A 16434-nucleotide genomic window follows, 5' to 3' on the forward strand; every position below is an offset into this window, starting at 1 on the left:
GTCCTCATTTAATCAAATCCTTGGCATTTCATGGCCGCTGGTTGTGACAGATATATCAATATATTAACATCATATTTGCGTTCCACGCCATGAGTTTTCTGCTTTATTATGTTTGGCTAACTTACGTCACCATTTCCACGATCACCGTAATCAACTTAGAGAGTATAAAAAATCTTGATCTTTGCGATAATATTTATCTAGATAACCATATTGTGTCGCATAGAGTGAAAATTTGCTAATTTAGTTTCTGACTGTCTGCTCTAGTATGGCTAATAGCTTCTTCACTTTCACACCATTTGATTTCAATGAAGTCCAAGGCAGTTGTAGTCCTATAGAAGACTTTGAGTTGTAGTCAAACAGAGACAAGACCAATATTTGTTTGGAATAGAATTGGGAGAGGCTAATCCTATTATCTCCAATGAATATGGTTTCCAACAAGAGCAGACAGCTAAGAAAGGAATTCAGTTGTTGAAAGAGCACCTTCAACACCAACAACCCACCTCAAATGATTTGATAATGGATGAATTTGACTTCAGTACTATTTCTATTTCCCCATCAACACAGCACCAACAACCCAAGTCAAATGATTTGACATTGGATGAATTTCATTTCAATACTTTTTTTCCCACCAACACAATCAATCCATGAAGTACAGGGCTCACACATATCCCAACCAAAGATTCAGAAATTCCTGAACACATCAAGCAGATTCCATGGCCATATTCCTTAGCTTCTTTAGAGCTCCTGAGAAATTATAGACGTGGGTTCAAGAAGTTGAAGGGTGAAAAATTGATTGAAACAAGTACTGAAACTAAGGTTGGTAGCTACAAATTGTCAACTGAAGAGATCATGAGGGTAGCAGGAGAAAGGTACGTTCGATTCTCTACTCAAAATCAGATATATGATGATTATTGGATGCCTGTGCATCCTTTTGGTTCTGCTCTCTTGGGTTTGTCTGAGGAAGAAACAAGAGATGTGGAACTTGCCCACCTTCTTCTAGCTGCGGCTGAGAAGGTAGGCTATCAGCAATATGAACGTGCAAGCAAACTGCTATTACGTTGTGAATGGATTTCGTCAGCTAGAGCTAATCCGGCCCAGAGAGTTGTATTCCATTTCGCTGAAGCGCTTCAAGAGAGGATCGACAAAGAATTAGGAAGGGCCCCAATGAAGGAATTCAAGCCATATGAAGAAATATTTCTGGGGAAGTGTACTAATCCCTCACTCGTTAGAGCTTACGAAAAACTGCCTTGCAGTCAAATTGCAGTATTCACTGGAATTGAAGCCATACTGGAAAACGTTGCATTGGAACCTAAAGTCCTTTTGCTAGATAATGGAATAAGGTGTGGAGCTCACTGGACAGTCTTGATGAAGGCTCTCGTGGAGTGAAAGGAATGCCCAATTGAGCTTCTTACAATAACTGCTGTTGAATTCACAGGCAAGAAGTATGGGGATATAGATGAGACAAGGAAGAGGTTAGTAAGTGTTGCTGAGTCCTTGAACTTGCCCTTTCCATTTAAAGTCAGTTTTATTGTCAGACATGAAAGATAATCAAGAAGAACTTTTTGAAATTGAAGATTACGAAGCTGTGATAGTTTATGCTCCATATATACTTTGGACTATGATCTCATGGCCTGATTGATTAGATAGCGTGATGAGAGCAGGGACGTAGCTACCTTTGGACTACGGGGCACAATGGCCCCTCAAATTAAAAAAAAAATATATATATATATATATTATTATTATTATTATTATTATTATTATTATTATATATGTAATTATGTACTAATTTTAGCAATTTTGTTCTATAAAATTACATTTTTCCCTTAAACAATATCATTAATTCTTTTAAGAGTAATGTTATACTTACAAATTTTTTTACAACATTTTTACAAACTGTTTTGGTAGGAAATTCTTATTGGTTCTCACCTGGGCTTACCACTCACATCATTTTTTTACTTACTAGTAACCACTTATCATATCAATAATTTATAAAAAAGTTTGTTGCGCTAGTATTTTCCTCATTTTATTGACTATAAAAAAAAATTATAGATCTAAAATCTAAAACAAAATATACAAGCCCAAAAATAATAGCTCAACAAATAAAATTACCAATAGTAAAACTATAAAAAAAAAAAAAAAAAAAAAAAAAAAAAAAAAAAAAAAAAAAAAAAAAAAAAAAAAAAAAAAAAAAAGAAAGAAAAAAAAGCTCAATTAGCCAATTCTATTTAAAATAAACAACTCTGCCCCTTAAAAAATTCTAAACAAAAATAATTTTGTTCTTACCGTCACCAAAAAAAAACTCAGTAGCTAAATAGTAGTAGAGTCAAAGGTTGAAACCGCTGCACACAGTTAACAGTAAAGCCCCCCTCCTTAACTCAAAGTTCTAACTCCATCCCTGGATGAGTGATCAGAAATCTGAGTCTAGATATAATGGTTGTTGTTGACATTGAAGCAAACCAGAATTCACCCTTATTTGTGAATCGCTTCATTGAAGCACTATTCTATCATAGTGCATATTATGATTGCCTAGAGACTTGTATGAGTCGAAATGATGATAAGGATAGGATGGCAATGGAAAAACTTTTGAGTGATGGGATCAGAAACATTCTAGCAGAGGAGGGTGGAGCAAGGAAAGTTCGAAGTGTGAAGATGGATGTGTGGAGGGCATTTTTTGCCAGGTTTAGAATGGCAAAAATTGGGTTAAATGAGTCATGTTTAGTGCAAGCTTGTTTGGTTGTTAAACGCTTTGCTTGTTGGAGCCCTTGTACACTCGATAAGAATGAAAAATGTCTTATTGTTGGGTGGAAGGGAACCCCAATTCATTCCCTTTCCATTTGGAAGTTCCTTTGACAAAGTAATGGAGGGTGTGCAACTATGCATGTATGTTTGTGTTTATGTAAACAGATGTAGTTTTTTTGTTAAATCTTGTTACACACTCACTATTGCACATATTTCGTGATAGGCCAAAAACGTATTGACCTCTTGTGATTAATTAATTGATTAATTAGCCAAGTTTATTAATTAATCAAATTAACGTGCAAAGTACGTGGTAGCACAAACAAATCACCAATTATACTAAGTACGCAGCGGAAAATAAATTGACATAGTGATTTGTTTACGAATGGGAAAACCAATATGGCAAAAACCCCACCGGGTGATTTTAAGGTCACCACTGATTATCAAAACAAACGATTACAAGTTAAAGAATCCTAGTACCTTCTACTGACCTACAGTTGAACCCTTACCCCAATACCCAATTGGACTTGTTCTGTAGTGATGATCTCTCCTAGTAATGCACGGCTCTCAATACATAACTTCAATCACCAACTAGAGAAGGTTGTTGGCTGCAAAGTTCTTCAGTTCATCCAAACGATGAAGATCAAGAAGATGTTTGGTTACAAAACCCTACAGTGCACAAGCACAACAGCTTCTTCATAAGAGAGATGAACTAGGGAAAATTCTATCTCCGATCACAATTTGCATGAACAAACTTTACTCAATACTTGTGCAACTTGAGTCACCTTTAAAGGCCTTTAAAATAATCCTTTTATATGTCTAGGGTTGTGAGTAAAGAAAGTTCAAACACATAATCACGGATTGGAAGAAAACAAAACAAAAAAAAAAAAATCTGTTTTTCTTAAACCTCGACAGATAGCTATCTGTCAAGCTACTGTCGAGCCATGGGGCTTGAACAGCTCTTAAAGCTCGATAGATGCTAACTGTCAAGCTTTAATGACAAGCACTTTCTTAGCTTGAATCTTGGACAAACTTGCATGGGTTTAACACTTGATCTTGAAATAAAGGTTTCTTGAAGTATTAAACACATTCTAGATCTACCCAAATACAAGTAAAGCGTGTTTTGTCAAAGGATTAGCCAATTACATAAAATAGTGACATATGTTCCTAACATGTGAAACACATATGTCCTAACATTTTGTACGATTTCAAAGGAGTGTATACAATGTGTATGTAATAGTGAGTGTGTGATAATCAATACTTTAGTTTATTTATGGTTTTTGAGGAAGAAGATTTTTTTTTGAGTTGCCTCTTCTTAGCTTATTTATTTAAGGTATATGTCAACTAGGTTTCAAATTTTTGATGCGCTTCGATCAATAGGATTTTCTTGCTTCTCTACTTGTGGTTGATGCGGTTTTAATATCTAGGGAAAATTCATAAGGCTATGGTTCAATGCAAAATCACAGAATTGGCAATGAAGACTTAAAATACCAAGCTTAAGGGTGACAATATGTGTTGACGGGTCACGTTTGTGTTTGTGTTATAGTCATATGTCAATGTGGGGATAATTTGCAAAGATTGATTTAATAATGAATAACTCTTGTGACACAACTTACTCCTCTCTTTTTTCCCACAACTTGCTAAGGTAGTAATGATGCCAAAAATTCAACAGTAAGCCACACAATCCTCACGTGCTCGAAACAACATCTGCATAACACAAAGAGAGGACCTCACAGAGAGCACCGGTGTGGTGCCGGCCAAATACCCTCCGACGATTAAGTTAGAACTTCTCACAACTCTAGAGTGCCAAAGCTAGGATGAATTATGCATACCTTGGTTAGTGAGGATATTGGGGCATTTATAGTAGTAAAAGGTTGACATCTCTTTCCTTGGTTTAGAAGTTTTTTCCTTATAAGAGTCCTCATGAGTGTTTTTTTCGGAATCCTTTTCTTGTAGGAGTCTTTTTATCAAACACTGGGCGCGGGGCACAAGAAATTTCCTTATACGTATGTGTGGAGATCAAGTTAGGGTTACGTCAGAACCATCAGTCTCACTCATCCTTTCATCATTAGCAGCATCAGCTTTCAATCTCCTTCCTAAGTTAATTCTGTCAGCTTTGTAGACTTATTGTTTGTCACGTGTTGATAGACGCAAGACTGACGGGTTGGTTTGGAACGTCGTTTTATGCCTTGTCATGGGTAAGTTCCAGTATTACAAAATTATCCTTATCAGTTGCCCCCTACTTCATAACCTCGTCAGCTAAAGTTGACAGGTTATGGAGTTCAATTTTTTGTGACTTCCATTTATTTAATTTTATTTATTCAGGAATAAGGAAGAAGCATTTATGGGCATTTCCTCAACTAGCCTGCATTAATTGCTTGAACACGTGGTGCATTCCAACTAGTTCCGCTTCTGGACGAGGGTGTCGCTTCGTCTTCCATGCACCCTTCAATTCTATATATATCTCAGTTCTTTCCCATTCTTCCCATTTTATTTTCAATCCAAAGAGAGAGCTTATTGTTTGGAGAACCTTGTTTCCGTCGTCTTTTTACTCTTCATCCATTTGTTGAGACTGTCACTTCTCCTAGAGACCATTTGCTTGGTAAGTCTTCTCTTCTTTTCTCCTATCTATCATTTTTTGCAATTTAGTTGATAGTGTAGCCTTTTAGTGAGGCCGTCAGCTTAGGTACTTAGAATAACTCCGTCGCTTGTAGGTAAAAAATGTCTAGGGGAGTGATTAGTGAGCAGTCGTCAGTCCGTGAAGGAGCGGGCTATGGCGAAGTCTACCAAACAGGACAGGAGCCCGAGGAGGGCCATTCCTATCATCGAAAAGAGAGACATCAGCCCGTTCCCCTGACGAGGACGGGGAAAATTACATAGGAGAGGAAGATGAGGAAGAGATAGACGAGGGAGAAGTTGATGGTGAGGGAGAGATTGAAGATGACGGGGTAATGGAGGGTGACGGGGATGAAAATGGCACGGAAGATAGGACTCTAAAAGTGGGTACACTTGTTCGTTCATTCTTCCTCAAATGTGGACCGTCAATGACTTCCTACCAAAGATGACGACCAACATTTTTAAGAACTTGAGAGACCGTTTCCAAATCCCCAATCACATACCAATCCGTCTTCCTGGGAAGTTCGAGAAGTGCTACTTTGGAGAGACGACAGATGTTGGTATGTATGACACCACGCTCGCAACGGGATTGAGGTTGTCCCTGACGGCGTTACACCGTTAGCTGGCTAACTTCCTTGGTCTGTCCATCAACCAGATCACTCCTAATGCGTAGAAGATCTTCATAAGGGCGGAGATCTTGTGGGGTCATCTAAGCGAAGGGAACCGTCAGCTTACGCTAGACGAGTTCTTTTGGTGCTACCGACCCCAACACATTGTCTCGTCACAAGGGATTTATCACTTTGCTGCTCAGAAAAAAGTGATGAGGCTTGTATTAGACATGGCCGACTCCAACAAGAATTGGAAGGGTAGATTTTTTTTGTCAAAGGGACGGATTGGGTATGTCGTTCGGAGGAGTGGGATACAATGCCCCATGGTTTTGATAACACTTGGGGCATTGTTAAGGATTTAGGTTTAATGTCGTCATCTTTTTTCTAACCTTTTAGTTTTCTTACAAGTGTTTTAATATCGTCGTCATTTTTCTATTTCAGCTAGTGTCCACCCATCCATTACCGACGAGTAGGAGGCCTTCATCCAAAAAGTTCTTGAAATTCCATTTGAACGGCGCAAGTGCATGGATTTGATTACCCTTGACACACTACACATGTACTGTGGTGGTCCAGAGCCAACCCCGGCAGCTCGCAGGCTAAACACTTACTCTCGCTATCGTGAGTATTTCTTATTTCCTCCGTCGCTTTATTCTTCTTTTTCTTACTTCTTAGGCGTCACTTAGTTTATGCCCATCACATATCCTTTGCAGAAATGGAGGCTGCTAGGCTGAAGGCACAAGTGCACCCATCCGCTACTCAGTAGAAGAAAAAAGAAGAAAATAAGACGAAGGGAGTGGGGCATCCTCGTCAGCTCCAAAAGCCGTCGGGAAGGGCACGCACAAGAGAAAAGTCAACGAGAAGGATGATCGTCCACCTAAGAAGCCTTTTTTTACTGTTGGGGTTTATGCTCGTCACATATCCTTTGCAGAAATGGAGGCTGCTAGGCTGAAGGCACAGGCGCACGCATCCGCTGCTCAGCAGAAGAAGAAAGAAGAAAATAAGACAAAGGGAGTAGGACATCCTTGTCAACTCCAAAAGCCGTCGGGAAGGGCGCGCACAAGAGAAAATGCAATGGGAAGGATGATTGTCCACCCAAGAAGCCTTTTGTTATTGTTGGGGACAAATCCCTAAAACAGCCGACGCCCCTCAAGACTGGCCATGGCGTAGGTAAGGGCCTGATGACGTCATCGAGCCCTGTTGCTCAGGGATCGGACCGTCGCCTTCTCACGCACAAAGACTATGCCATCGAGATGGTGGGATCCATCATTAGAGATAAGGATGTAGACCCTTTTGCTAAGCAGGGGACTGACGAGTTAGGGGCGTTAGGCCTTTTTGATCTTGCTTAGGTACGTTTTTCTTTGCGTTCAACTTTCTTACTTACTCATTTTTCTAGTAGCTGATAGCTATTCTGCCTTGTTAGCGTTGGTGCATATGAAAGCTTTACAAGATAGGGGCGTCGCCAAAGAAGGAATGATTGCCCGCTTGCATAAGTGCATAGAGCTCTTGACGGATGAGGAAGAACAATACAAGGGTGCCATTCACTCTCTTAACGAGGAGGTAAAATATTTGAAGGGTAAGTTGGAGGAGGAGGGTCGTCAGAGAATGAGTGAGCAAGAAGCAAAGGAGAAAGTAGAGAAAGAGCTGGCGGCCCTCCTTGAGCAGGTGGAGCTGGCTAGAGCTGACGCTATAAATAAATACAAGGCCTCTCAGCCGTTCATAGATTTTTGTGGTGGATATTATGGTAAAGGGTTTGAAGATTGCCTTAAGCAGGTTAAGTCCCTCTACCGTCACCTGGACTTTTCCACGGTTACTGTGGACGAGCCCCTGGCATCAACTCTTGCTGGCAACACTGTCTAGGAGGAAACTAATGACTCCACAGAGTCTAATCCAAAAGATGGTAATTTCATCCTCACCCAGCCAGCCACAGATGCCCCCGTCACCTCTCTGGTCCTGTCCACTGGGCCCGTAAATGTCAAAGACCCTGTTTCTGGGGAAAGACTGACGGGCACTCTCCAATCCCTCCAGCCCCATAGTTTTATGTATTTTTCCTTTTGATTTGCTCTATTTTTAAGACTCTGTAAAATGCCCTACTGCTTTTTGGGCTTGGTTTGTAAAGACTAAACTTTATGTTGATTTATATTCGTCGCTTTGGGCATTTGTTTATTGGCACGTGTATGTACCTCATGGACCCGTCTATTTTAAATTTTGATTCGTCCATCTTGAAGTAATTTTTGAGAGTTAATAAACCTTACAATGGACTCGTCCACTTCGCAGACCCGTACATAAGTCTATTCTATTGGTCTCGTCAACTTTAATAAGATGAATTTGTAATCTGTTAGATTATCTCAACAGCTTTGTTGACTATGTTATGAGCCCTTCTTTGTTGCCCACCTTAATTATTGATTAAAACGCCATCGTGGAATAACTTGGGCTTTATAAGTCCGTTTATATCAACTATTAATCCGTCAACCTTATGGGTCATCTTATGAACTTGCCTGTGAACTCGTTCTCTTGCAAGTTTATATACTAGCGGATTTTATGATAACAATGGATGAGCTTGCCCATTCCTCGAACTTTCTAGTGAAATTGTCCTTTTAGGACTAGCATTAATCCTTTTAGGCTGAACTCGTCTATTTTATAAGCTTACAAATAAACTCGTCCACTTTTAGGGACAACCAAGCTCGTCTACTTTATGGACTAAGTAATAAACTCGTTCATTTTGTGGACTTGGTAATGAACTTGTCCTTTTTTATTGACTGATGATAAACCTGTCCACTTTGTGGACACGATGATTTTTCATCATCCTGGGATGAGGTCGTCCACTTTATGGGCATTAATAATGAACTCGTCCGCTTTGTGTTATAAACTTGTCCATTTCATAGACTTGTCCACTTTATGGACTTAACAAAGTCATCCACTTTATGGACTTAACAAAGTTGTTCACTTTATGGACATAAATAATAAATTCATCCACTTCATGGACTGATGGACTCGTCCATTTTTATGGACTTGTAGAAAAACACATTAGTCATTTCTAAATAACCTTCCCTTGATTAGGGTCTTTAGCGATGCCCATGACCCTCCGTAAAACGAGATCTTCGACTTGAAAGTCTTTGTGTCAGACCCGGGAGTTGTAGTGCTTAGCCATGCGGTACTAGTACCGTGTGAGTCTCTGCTCGACTGTCACTCTGACTTCGTTAACTAGGTTAAGCTGTAGGCGGATAGTCTCATCGTTCTTGCTTTCATCATGACTGTCCACCCTGTAGCTTATGAGTCTGACTTCGACTGGAATGACTGCTTCGCTCTCATAGGTTAGCCGAAATGGAGTCTCTTCTATAGGCGGTCTTGTTGTTGTCCTGTAGGCCCATAATATGCTTGGTAGCTCTTCAGGCCATCTACCCTCTTTGCCCCCTTGAGCTGAGTCTTGATAATTTTAAGCAAGGATCGGTTGGTGACTTCAACCTGCCCATTAGCTCGAAGGTTGGCGCGGGAGGAGTAGTGATTCTTGATCCCCAACTGCGAACAAAAATCTCAGAAGGCGTTATTGTCAAATTTTTTCCTGTTGTTTGAGACTAAGACTCTAGGGATCCCAAACCTGCATACAGTGTTTTTCCAGACAAAAATTCGCATGTTCTTCTCCGTAATGGTAGCCAAGGCTTCAACTTCCACCCATTTTGTAAAGTAGTCTATGCCCACTATCAGGAATTTTAGCTGTCGCACCGTTATGGGGAATGACCCCATGATGTCTAATCCCCACTGAGCAAACGGCCATGAGGTTGTCATTGGAGTCAATTCTTCAAAAGGCTATTTGATAATATTGCTGAACCTTTGGCACTTGTCGCAGGCTCTAACATAAGTCTGGGCGTCCTTTTGCATGGTGGGATAGTAATATCCTGCCTGCACCAGTTTGTGCACCAACGACCTCGACCCTGAATGGTTTCCAAAAATCCCTTCGTGTACCTCTCTCATGACGTAGTCTACTTCTTCAGGTCCCAAGCACCTTAAATATGGGTGGGAGAAGTCTCTCTTGTAAAGACGTCCTTTATTAAGACGAATCGCACTGCTTGTACCTTCAACTTCCTTGCAGCTTCCTTTCCATCTGGTTAAACACCATTCTTTAAGTATGAGGCTAATGGTGTGGTCCAATCATTTTTAGAACCTATCTCCTGCACATCATTCGAATCTATTAGTGGAGAAAGTTGAACAAAAGAGAGTACATTATCAAGGACGATCATATATTCTGCTGACTCGGCTTTGGCAAGGTGATCGGCTTGTTCATTCTCTCCTCTGGGAATTTGGATGATTTTGGCCTTTAGGTCATCTACCCTTCTTCTTACTTGCTCCAGGTATTTCTTCATTCTTTCGCCCTTGCACTCATAATCCCCATTTACTTGGTTGGTGACGACTTGAGAGTCGCAGTAAAGAACTACGTTTGAGGCTTCTACCACTTTGGCGAGGTCAAGCCGTACCACTACAGTTCCGTATTCTGCTTCATTATTGGTGGTAAGGAAATTGAGGCGGATCATACATTCAATCTTGCTCCTTTAGGAGAAAGGAGCGCAACACCAGCACCCCCAACTTGCTTGTTAGACGACCCGTCTGTATGAATACTCCACCGAGGGTACTCAATTGCCCCTTTGTCTTTGCCGTTGGTGAATTCCGCTATAAAGTCAGTGACAACCTTTCCCTTGATAGCGATACACGAGCAGTATTGGATGTCAAACTCACTCAACTTTATTGCCCATAACGCCAGTCGACCAGCGGCTTCAAGATTACTCATCACCCGTTGTAAGGGCTTGTCGGTCAGGACAATCATTGTGTGGGCTTGAAATTATGATTTGAGTTTGCGGGCTACCATAACCAAAGCAAAGGCAAGTTTCTCCATGTGTTGATGGCTACAGCAAAGAGAGCTAAGTAGAGAAAAAGCTCTTCCCCGAGTTGCGAAGGACTTAGCAGCAGTGGGGAAGAGAGGTAAACCTTTAAGTCTTCGAATGCCTGTTGGCACTCATCAATCCATTCGAAGGACTTCTTCAGCGTGCGGAAGAAGGGTAGACATTTGTCCGTTGCCCTCGATACGAACCTGTTTAGCGCTGCTATTTTGCCATTAAGGCTTTGCACTTCTTTCACGTTTCTTGGGGGTGCCATTTCCATTATGGCCCGGATCTTGGCTAGGTTGGCCTCGATACCTCTCTAAGACACCATGATTCCTAGGAACTTTCCTGCCGTTACTCCGAAGGTGCACTTGCCTAGATTGAGCTTCATTTTGTAGGAGCGAAGGGTGTCGAATGTTTCCCTGAGGTCTTCCAAGTGATCTTTCTACCTTCGGCTTTTCAACAGCATGTCATCAATGTAGACTTGGACATTTCTCCCTATCTGCTATGTGAACATCTTGTTCATGAGCCTCTGATACATCATGCCCACATTCTTGAGGCAGAATGGCATTACTTTATAATAGAAGAGGCCTTACCTAGTCACGAACGAAGTTTTCTCCTAGTCTGCTTCGTGCATTCGAATTTGGTTGTAACTCGAGAAGGCGTCCATGAAACTTAACAACTGGTGTTAAGCCATAGAGTCAACTAGAACATCAACCTGCGGGAGAGGGTAGTTGTCTTTGGGGCATGCTTTATTTAGGTTGGTGAAATCTATGCACATCCTCCAATTTTTGCTAGCTTTCTTGACCATTACTACGTTTGCAAGCCAGTCGGGGTAATAAATATCCCTAATGAAGTTCGTTTCTTGCAGCTTGCAAACCTCTTCCGCTATGGCTTGATCTCGCTCTAGGGTGAACACTCACTTCTTTCGTCCAGTGTTCTTCTATGTTCATAGCCTAGAGGTGGTCATCCATTTCCATCATGGCTACGTAGCATTCATGTGCAGCCACCTGATTTCCACACATCTCTCCTACTCCGTAGTCGGTAGGGAATTTGATCATTAGGTGGTAGGTTAAGGTTACGACCTTCCATGAATTGAGGGTAGGTCGTCTGAGGATGGCATTATAAGCGAACGAGTAGTCGACCACAAGGAATGTTACGTCCTTAGTGATCTACTGAGGGTAGTCACCTACCGTTACTGACAATGTGACCGCGCCCAAAGGGAATACCCTTGTTCCTCCGAAACCAATGAGTGGAGCATTCATCAAAATCAATTGCTCTCTATCAATCCTCATTTGCTGGAATGTTGGGTAGTATAGGATGTCTGCCGAGCTACCATTGTCGACCAACACCCGGTGCATGTTATATTCCCCTACTCGTATGCTAACGACAAAGGCGTCGTCGTGCAGGTGGTGAAGACATCAGGCATCTTCGTTTGAGAACCCGATGATGAGGTTGTCTATCCGCACCATCTTAGGTACTGAACCTATCAGCTAGATGTTCTACACCATCCTGAGGTAAGTCTTACGAGCTTTTTTGAACGACCTCGTAGTTGTTGTGTCTCCTATGATCATTCTTATATCTCCTATGGGTGGTTTGGGACACTCATTATCCTGTCGGGGGGCCTGCTCTTGGGGAGGCAGATCCGTTCTCTCTCTACAAGCAAACTTCTGTAATTTCCCTTGCCTGATAAGGGCTTCAATCTGCTGTTTCAAGTCATAGGAATCGGCTGTGTCATGACTGTGGTTACGGTGGAAGTGGCAATATTTGTCTCTAGATCGCTTATTGGGATCTCCCTTCAGCTTTACGGGAAAGGTTAGAGCCCCCTCGTCCTTGATTTGCAGTAGGGCCTGGTTGATCAGGGTAGTCAATGGGGTGAAGCTCGTGAACCTACCTGTCGGGGGCTTAGAGCGCCTGTCATCCCTTCGTTCTCCCGTTCTCGCCATCTTCTGTCCTCTGTCCTGCCTCTTGTCTTCCTGTCTCTCCCTCTTCTTAGGTCTTTCCTCGCAAGCCAGCAGCGCATCTTCAGTGTTCATGTACTTGGTGGCCCTGTAAAGTACGTCCGACATGGTTTTAGGGTCGTTCTTGTATAAAGAGAACAGGACCCTTCCGTAACCCGTTTGTGAAGGCTGCTACAAGTATCTTGTTGTTGGCCTCCTCGACGAGAGTGCTTCCTTATTAAAACGGGCTATGTAGGATCTCAGCGTCTTGTCCTCTCGCTGCTTAATGCTCAATAAAGCATGCAGTATACTTCTTATACCTATGCCCCCCAATGAAGTGCGAAGTGAACTAGGCGCTTAGCTCTTTGAAAATATTGATGGAGTTAGGCGTCAATCGGCTAAACCAAATTCTCGCAGGACCCTTCAGCATTGTAGGGAAGGCCCTACACATAATCTCATCTGCTACTCCTTGAAGGTGCATCATGGTCTTGAAAGTCTCTAGATGATCTAGAAGGTCCTTGGCTCCATTGTAGCTTTCTATCTATGGCATGCGAAACTTCTGCAGTAGGGGGAAGGAATTGACAGACGTGGTGAACTGTGAATCGGTTTGGTGGACTAGATCATCAAGGTTGTTGGACACCCGTCTTTTGAGGGCGTTCACCATAAAGTCCATCCGTTCTTTCATCATCTGCATCTCAACAACAATGTGGGGTGGAGCCGTATCAGTGACGGATGGATGGCTCATGTCTTGTCGTTCTAGTCTACTTGGGGCATTACTACCTTTCGACCCCTCTCGGTCTCTTCTCTCAGCACTGGTACCTTCTTGGTCTTCTTTTTAGGTACCCATCGCTGCGTTCTTCTGCCGTAGTTGTTCTTCTAGGTCCTAATTCTATTTGGTGAGACGTTCCACTGCTGCTGTGAAGGTTGGGACCTACCTTTCCAGGGCAATGGGTTGCGGCTCGTCTCCCTGAACGTTGTTAGTGGTTGCCATCAAGCGAGTAAGTACCATGCAACTCTTTTTCTGGGAAGCAATAGTATGGCTTACAAGTTGCTATAGTTTTTTCCCATAGACGGCGCCAACTAATGATGCCGAAAAATCAATAGTATGCCACACGGTCCTCACGTGCTCGAAACAACACCTGCATAACACAAAGAGAGAAGACCTCACAGAGAGCACTGGTGTGGTACCGGCCAAATACCCTCCGGAGATCAAGTTAGAACTTCTCATAACTCTAGAATGCTAGAGCTGGGGTGAATTATGCATACCTTGGTTAGTGAGGGTATTGAGGCTTTTATAGTAGTAAAAGGTTGACATCTCTTTCCTTGGTTTAGAAGTCTTTTCTCCTTATAGGAGTCCTCATGAGCGTATTTTTTGGAATCCTTTCCTTGTAGGAGTCTTTTTGACCAACACTGGGTGCAGGGCACAAGAAATTTCCTTATACGTATGTGTGGAGACCAAGTTAGGGTTACGTCAGAACCGCCAGTCTCGCTCATCCCTTCATCATTGGTGGCATTAGCTTTCAATCTCCGTCCTAAGTTAATTCTGTCAGCTTTGTAGACTTACTGTTTGTCATGTGTTGATAGACGCAAGACTGACGGGTTGGTATGGAACATCGCTTTACGCCTTGTCATGGGTAAGTTCCAATATTACAAAACTATCCTTATCAGGTAGTGAGATATGAGTATGAAAAATAAAAGTGCCGTCATGTGAAAATAATTATCCACTAATCACAACTTATCACCTCAATAGGTTGTGAAATAAGTAGAGTTCATAGCAAATTTTTTAATAATTATTTCAAAATCCCTCGACCTTAACAAGATCTATTTATTGAATGGGTTGATGTAACAAAAACCACATAAAAAGCTTAATTAAATGGTCATGTTGGGTTGACATAGCATACAATTTAAAACTTTTTTATTTTAACCTAATGAAGTTTCAATGCCAATTTAGAAATTAAAAATATAAGGAAAATAAAATAAAATACAGGTTACTGAATTTAGGGTTTGATAGGAAAAATTTACTAATCTAAAATTTAAAAATATTTCTTAAAATTTATTATCTAACAATTAAAATTATTTACTTAAAATTATCTAACAATTTTCTGTCGCACTAAGGATACTCCCTCCATGTTGTGAGACTCAAAATACGCTAGGTAGCCTTCATATTTTCTTTAGTTATGAGTTACGACTAGACGTAGCAAATGGGTCAGATTGATTAGGTGTAGGTTCAACTCGACTGGATTAGGTCAGAAACAAATTATCCTAAATGGGTTACCAAGCCTCTAACCTTAATTCGGTCTTTTAAGGGTCAAGTCGACTTGGCATGAAAAATAAAATGAAAAGGAAACTTAATCATATTGTCTTTGTCTTCTTTGAAATACAAAAGAGAGAAATAATAACAAAAATACTAAAAAAATAAAGGTTAAAAAATACATAAAATTTTAAATTTACTCGTTTCAAGTTAAATAATTCATAAATACTTAAGTTGTTAAATAGTTGTTTACTCAAGTCAAAAGTTGTTTACTAATCTTATCATCACCACAAAAGAACATGAAAATAAAAACTAGACGTGGACCATATCTCTTCTGTGTACTTCAACTTGGGTTGGGTTATGCTGATTCTGCCTTTGATTTGGTTCATTTTTGGTGTTTGTGGAAGAGTTCTGATTATATGGGTATCTAATTTTTGATGTTTTGTGATCATCTATGCTGATCACTCTTAGAATTTTGTGGTTCATGTGCATTTGATCAATGGGAAATGGAGTCTAATTTGGATCAGTACAAGAAGAGTGTATATTCAGAATCTTAAGTAGAAATGAACTAACCTCTTGCCTCCAATAATTTGTTGCGAGCATATGGATTGATTCTTTTTTCTTAGGAAAACAATTTTTTTTTTAATTGATTGGGCCATGGATTGGGCCACTGTTAGAGGCTGAAGAATAGGCCCTAAAGTAGCCTGGCTGGACGGGTCTGGGCCTCTGGAAAAAAATCCGTTTAATAAATGGGTCGGGTCTAGACCGCGGGTCGGATATGGGTATGAAAAAACCCAGCCTGAACCCGACCCGTTGTCATTCCTCCCAATACGTCTATCATGGGCTTGCAAGCATTCCTGTTAGTTGATTGAAAATGGCCTTTTATCCCCTCCATCAGTCCATCCTTTAATGCTGGCCTGGATTACATTGTGATAGTACTTTCGGGCTTAGACATAGACGGTGTCTTTGCAAAAAAACAAGCTTAGGCTTTGGATTTTGTATCCCTGAGGCTCGACACATTCTTTACTTTGAAATAGACTTTATTTTTAAAAGCATATCATTGTAAGTTACAGTAATCCAAAGAAGTTATCTTTCTTATTTATATAATTTCTCCCTCTTAAACTCCCCAGCTGGCTGAGCTTCATAGGAATATTAGGTGGAATATTTTCTTAAGAATATACTAATTATTTGTAGTACTCATGTTTTCTTTTGGCCCTTTCCCTTTGTTTTAGCCAAGAAGACATCACCAAATATTTATTATATAATTTCATGTCGGAGCAGACATTAACTTCAAAATATCTGTGTTTTAATCAAATCCTTGGCATTTTCCAGGCTGCTGTCTGTGATGAATATCGACATATCGACACCATAGTTGCATTCCACGCCAGGAATTTCATGTTTTATTTTCGCTT

The 16434-nt window shown here is 40.9% G+C and overlaps 1 pseudogene; it reads left to right on the forward strand.

Annotated features, from left to right (window-relative positions):
- The first annotated feature begins 265 nt into the window (after positions 1 to 265).
- Positions 266 to 2850, forward strand: LOC115970357 (annotated as a pseudogene).
- The last annotated feature ends 13584 nt before the right edge of the window (positions 2851 to 16434 follow it).

This window comes from Quercus lobata, chromosome 12 (genome assembly GCF_001633185.2).
Source record: "Quercus lobata isolate SW786 chromosome 12, ValleyOak3.0 Primary Assembly, whole genome shotgun sequence".
Lineage (NCBI taxonomy): Eukaryota > Viridiplantae > Streptophyta > Magnoliopsida > Fagales > Fagaceae > Quercus > Quercus lobata.